Genomic DNA, 6,788 nt, shown 5'->3' on the forward strand with positions numbered 1-6,788 from the left:
TTTATATTCTCCACCATTGTTGCTTAATGATGGAGAAGAAAAAGGGCACTTCACCCCCCCCCCCCCCCCGCCCCCGCCCCAGGTGTGGGGGAAGAGCTCATTGGATGTCACACTTGTTGTTCACAGATGATTGTTGTTCTTTAGGGCAGACACAACCTAGGTAAATGAGGCTGGAAACATTATCAGTACATATGAGAGTGCAACCAGCCAGCTTATCAATCCGTCCAAGTGTAGCATCATGTTTGGGAAGGCATTTTTGGAGCACAACTAGGAGAGTGTACATGTTGCCTTGTAGGTCCGGATGACAACTTTATAGAGAAATACTTGGGCCTGCCAACTCTGGGAGGGCGAGTGTTGAGAGGGAAATTCCGAAATCTCTAAGGGCGGCTAACCACACTCATCATTGCTTGGGGTAACACTCTTTTGCTTGCATGAAAATAAAAGATGATTAAAGCAGTTGCGCAAGCTATTCCGACCTATATCTTCAAACTTTCCATGTAAGTATGTGGTAATCTCAATAGAACGGTTCAGAATTTTTGGCAGGGTGCATCGAAAGGAAAGAGGAAAACTCGTTGGAAGTTGTGGTCTAGCATCATGATGCACAAGATGAAATGTGGGTTGGGGTTCAGAGAATTTCATAGTGTTTTTCAGCCCTTGGTTGCTCGGCAGGCATGGAGACTTTTGACCAAGCCTAATAGCCTTTGTGTGCAGGTGTTGAAAACCTGATAGGAAGCCTTGTGGGCACCGTTTTACAGGCAATGCTTCGGTCACCTGGCATGACATTCAGCATGACCCGAGCCACTAAAAAAGGGCCTTGTTTGGCGTGTTGGAAATAGCGAAAATATTCATATCTGGAGGGATATGTGACTGCCACAGGAGTCATCTGGCAAGCCCATCACGCTGCAGGGCACTTGCAGACTTCGCCGTTGTCGGATCTCCTAGATGACCAAGAGGCATGGCGGATGGATCTCCTCATTCGCTGCAGGGCACTTGCAGACTTCACCATTTCTTCATTGTGTGGTTTGGAATGCTCGAGGATGGCTTCCATGCTATGTGTAGGTGCCCACATGCGGTGGACCTCTGGCGGGCGGTAGCAATCGACTCAGTGCTCCCAAATATTAGCTCATTTCGCAATAGTGGGCCTAAGTGGTTGTTCGATGTGTTAGAGCCACTCTCGGATACCACTCGTGTGGTGCTCTTGATGACGTTATGGAGATCATGTCACATTCGCAATGAAATTACGCATGATAAGGATCCGCCCCCAACTAAAACCTCCCGTTCTTTTCTCCACATCTATGTTACTTCTCTTTTGTGTATCCAACAACATCAAAAGGAGGATTTCTCGAAAGAAAATATTGTGATTCAAGATCCTGCTTGCCATGTTGCTGCTCTCATCACTTTTAGGCAGGGAAAAAGGCATGAGATGGTACGCCCACAGGAGCACTGGGAGGCGCCACCCGAGGGGTGGCTTAAGCTAAATGTTGATGGAGCTTATTCGAGAGTGCAACAAATGGGGCGCCCACACTGCTCCGAGATAGCAAGGGCTCCATTGTGTTCACGTCATGCCGGCACTTGCTCACATGCAATAATGCCCTCATGGGAACTGGAAACTGCTGTTGGTCTATGAATGGTTCGTGGACTGGCCAAATTGAACAAGCTAATGCTAATTTATGGAAGCACGGTAACAATTATATCCTCGAGGGTATTAGACCTTCTTCAAAAAACCTTGAAAGAGAGGACAAATGAATATTTGATATTACTTTCCTATAGGGTATCTCAGAAGCTTTGCATATGTTGTTGAAAGTGCAACTATCACTGGGTGGTTTTGGTAATTCCTAACAACATATAGCTCATTGAGCTAATGCTATTTCAAGATAAACATTTCAGGAAAGCTCAATGATTGGCATGGCATGGATGAAAAAAGTGGACCCCTCAAAATGCTAAGGACAAAGGATTGGCTCAAGCTCAAAGCTCAGGACTCTACATTTTCCATTTTAAGTGATCCAAGATCACATTACGTCCATAGGAAAAGCCAATACTATCAAGAGGGGGTGAGGTGTTGCTTAATGACTGTCTTGCTCAAAGTGCTTAGTGATATGCTCCAAAAACCCTCAACTACTTTCTCACATCCACATATGTCCCAAACCAAAAGTCAAACTCGGCCCCACCGAAACTTTCTATCCGGCGCCACCGAGTTCAGTTGACATAGCCACTGCCAGAAACCCTAGTCTTTTCGGTCTCACCGATAGGCATCTCGGTCTCACCGAGATGGGATTGTAATCTCTCTGTTTCCCTTCGTAATGTTTCGGTCAAACCGAGATGAGCGATTGGTCCCACCGAGATTGCAATGCAAAGACACTGTTTCCCTTTTGTAACGTTTCAGTCCAACCGAGATGAGCGAATCGGTCCCACCGAGTTTGCCTGACCAACTCTTTGTTTGTCTATTACTGTCAGGAGGACCCCGATTCCAAGTCACACCGATCTAGCCTGTAACACCTCATATCACTTTGCGGCCTCACGCACGGTACTCCCACGGGTGTCGCCTTACCATGGACCAGGACCGTTTGCGCCTTTTGGCTCACGTATATGACAATGTCGCTAGCATCCATATGACAGAGAACCCGGGCCGACATGGCTAGTCGTGAACCCAAAGCGGCACTAACGTATGGGGACAGGCATACATGAATCAACATCGAACGTGTCGGTCAGCAGCGTGCGAATCCGGGCTATAGCACTGGGCTAACAGGACTCCGGGAACCCGGGCTGTAGCAGGCTAGGCAGGACTCCGGATGTCACCGCGTGACATTTCCCCGAAGGGACAGACACTGGAACGATATGAAACACATGCCGGCCAGTCAAGTGTCCAGAGCAGTAGTGCTGGGCTAGCAGGACTCCGGTGAACCGGGCTGTAGCGGACTACTATGGCTCAAGGAGGCACTAGACTACATTTCCCCATAAGAGAGGCTGCTAAGGATAGACAACTAGATTGTCGGATCTCACACATACCAAGCATTTCAATCATACACACAATATGCTCGATATGTGCAAATACAACATGGCATCACAACAAGACTCTACGACTCAGAGTATTTATTCATTAGGCTCCCAAGAGCGAGATATTACAAACATGGGTCTCATGACCCAACATTCAGAGCATATAGGTCAAAGCACATGCGGAAGCTTAACATGTCTGAGTACAGACAACTATAAATGAAAAAGGCTGAGAAGCCTCACTATCTACAAGATCCTGCCAAGGGCACAAGATCGTAGCTGAGGTATCAAGCTAAACGTCGAAGTCCACATGGAACTACTAGTGAGACTGACGTCTCTCTGCAAAACATAAAATAAGCAAACGTGAGTACAAATGTACCCAGCAAGACTTACATCAGAACTATCTACTTATGCATCGGTATCAACAAAGGGGGTGGTGGAGTTTAACTGCAGCAAGCCAGCTTTGACTCAGTGGCTATCCTGAACTACGACTGCAAGTAACTCTTTTGAGGTGGCGCACACGAGTCCACAAATTCACCATACCAATACACCACTATGGATCCGCTCCCGTCTCCCTACGAGAACGCCATCCATAGCACTCACGCTTATCTTGCGCATTTTAGAGTATCCACTTTCACTTGTCTATGAACTGTTATAGGTAACCCAGAAGTCCTTTACCGCGGACACGGCTATTCGAATAGATCATATTAACCCTGCAGGGGTGTACTTCGTCACACACGCTCTCGCCACTTACCACCATGTACACGTCGTGTACCTCGGCAACCTTCAAGCGGAAGCCTGGCGAGGGAGTCGGCCACAACCTGACTAACCACACAAGTCTCTCGTCCAGGTTTATCGCCTATTCGGGTTCCATCCGCAAGGAGATCCGGCCGGGGTGTCGCTCACGGCCCCAAACGATGTGTACAGGGTTCCCGAGCCCACCATCCGGGTGCCACTCGGTACACCAGGCCACGTGTGCCTAGTCTGTCCCAAGCCCACCTGTACCGGGTGCCACTTGGTAGACTACTAACACTACCTACAAACACTAGAAACTAGTTGCAACTCCTGGACAGAGATCAAGTTGATTAATAAGTCGAGAGGGGCACTTAAGCATTCCAATGTGTGGTAGTAACTGTTCATGGATCACAAACACAGAACTCAGTTCTTGAGGACGGTTTCAATGAGACAACCCACCATGTACTCCTACATGGCCTCTCACCGCTACCTTTACCAAATCGTGTTCACACACTTAGCTCTCACACAGTAGGACATGTTCACCACTTTCCAATTCATTCCCAATGAATCAGACCTGACACAACTCTAAGCAATAGCAGGCATGACAAACAAGCATGAATGAGTAGGCACATCATGGCTCAAACAACTCCTACTCATGCTAGTGGGTTTCATCTATTTACTGTGACAATGACAGGTCATGCAGAGGAAAGGGGTTCAACTACCGCAGCAAGTAACAGATGAAACGTTGTTGTCCTAATGCAGTAAAAGAGAGCAGGAGCGAGAGAGTGGGATTGTATCGGAATGAACAAGGGGGTTTTGCTTTCCTGACACTTCCGAAGATAGCGTAGCTCTTCATCGGTGTCATCGATCGCATCGTCGAAGCAACGTCTACTGAGAGGGGACAACACCGGCAAACAGAGAAGAAACACGATCAATGCAATGCACAATATGATGCATGCTATGACATGGCAATATGAATGTGTTTTGAGCTAATGCAACTAGCAACATGTTAAATGGAGTTGGTTTGAACCCTAGGTTCAAATTCAAACTCCATATGTGAGGGTTTAAATGCCATTTATATGATTTGGCCTAAACAGCAGCCATAAGTTGTTCTAACATGCATGAAAATGGTACAGATGGATAGATTGGATTTTTCTGATCATTTTTCATATATAACTTGTTTCATTTGGAGTTATGGTTGAATTACTATGAATTTTAGAAGTTTATAGCATTTTCTGGAATTTCCTGAATAATAAAAATCCAGAAAATGAGTTATTGTGTCAGCACTGCGTCACTGTGACGTCAGCTGGTCAACAGCGCCTAACCAAAGTCAAACCTGACAGTGGGTCCCATATGTCATCGACTCAGCTAATTAATATAGTTAATTAGCCTTAAGTTAAACTTAACCAAAATGTCAGTGGGGCCGGGGCCCACATGTCAATGACCCAGGGGGGTCAAATCCCTGGTCAACCGGGGCTAAATCACCGGCGTTTAGCCGCCGGCGGCAGCGGACGCGGCGGGGCACTCGGGCGCGGGCTGTGGTGCCCCGTTCGCAGTGTGGCTGGGCTCGTTCGAGAGCCCAGACCAGCGCGCGTCGAGCGGTGGCGCCAGTCGGGCCTGGGGTGGCCGGAGGCGATGGCGAGGAGCTCGACCGCGACGGCCGAAGCTCGGGCGCACTCGGGAACGGGGCTGCGGTGGCCGTGCAGTGGCGTGCTTAGCTCCTACGGCACCTACGCGGCGCGGTGAGCACGTGGGTGTGCTTGGTTGGGAGCTACGACGACTGTGGCCACGGCGGCGAGAAGCTCGGGCGGCAGCGTGGTTTGGTCTCCGGCAGAGCGACGGCTACAGCGTGCAAATGGAGCGCAAAGAAGGGGGGTTCGGGTCAGTGGCTCACGGCGAGTCGGACGAGCAAGTCGGCGAGCTCGGGTACGCGGAGACGGCGGCGAATCGACGGGCGCGGCCTTCGGCGACCGAGGAGGAAGAAGATGAAGCAGCCGGTGATGCAGGCCGTCCCAGCACTCGGGGCCAGGGTGGGGCGAAGCAGCGGACGATGGCGGAGGTTGCAGACGAGGTGGGGAGTTGAGGGGAGCACGGTGGTCATGGCTACGGCGAGCGGCGCTCTCAGGTGCGTTCGGTGACGAGAGGAAGGGAGAGCAGAGGAGGAGGAGGGGTCCAGAGAGAGTGAGAGGGGCCGGGGTGTGCGTGGCATCGCGGGAGGCGCCCAGAGCAACGAGGGGGCAGCCAGGCAGGGTGGAGGTGGCGCGCGCGTGCGGCGAGCACACGCCCTCCTGCCTACTGGCAGGAGGTTGAAGACGGTGCGGCGGCTGGGCTGGGCCAGGTGGGCTGTCAAGGAGGTAAGCCCAGGTGGGGTTTCTCTCTCTCTCCTTTTCTAATTCTGTTTTCTGTTTCCTATTTTCTGCAATTGTTTTGGCTTTATTAAAAATGCCAGAGCATTTCCAAAAATTCTAAAAATATTTGTGGGCACTGTTGAAATTATTCCCAGCAGCCCTCAACTAGTTTCAGAATTATTAGAGCATTTAAAATATTTATAGGATTTAATGCCCCAATTCAAATACAATATGAGTTAATTCAAAAAATCCAGAAATGATCTAAGGATGTATTCATCATTTTTGGCAGAGGTTTCCACCTTAACCAGAAATCATGAACTTTTCTTAGGGACATTTTGGGTTTATTGAAAAGATTTTAATCCATCCTAGTTGAGTTGATTTAATGCTAGGGTTTGAACATCCCCATTTCAAGTTTCTACAAAAATTCAAACATGATGCACACATGAAGCTAGCCTAGTGCAATACGAGAAGCTAGGGATGTGACAACTCGCCCCCACTAAACAAGAATCTCATCCCGAGATTCAAGCGTAGGGTAAGAGTAAAAGGGGACACAAAAGCTAACACAATCTTCTCGATCCAATACCCTCATTGAAGATGTTGACTCATTGCTTCAAATTGATCTTGACATCTTTTCTTTCGAGAGCTTCATCCAACTGTGATGACGGAAGAGAGGGAAACTCTACAGGATTGATCTTCTCGGAGATCGAGCTATAC

The sequence above is a fragment of the Triticum aestivum genome, chromosome 5D (genome assembly GCF_018294505.1).
Source record: "Triticum aestivum cultivar Chinese Spring chromosome 5D, IWGSC CS RefSeq v2.1, whole genome shotgun sequence".
In the NCBI taxonomy this organism is placed as follows: domain Eukaryota; kingdom Viridiplantae; phylum Streptophyta; class Magnoliopsida; order Poales; family Poaceae; genus Triticum; species Triticum aestivum.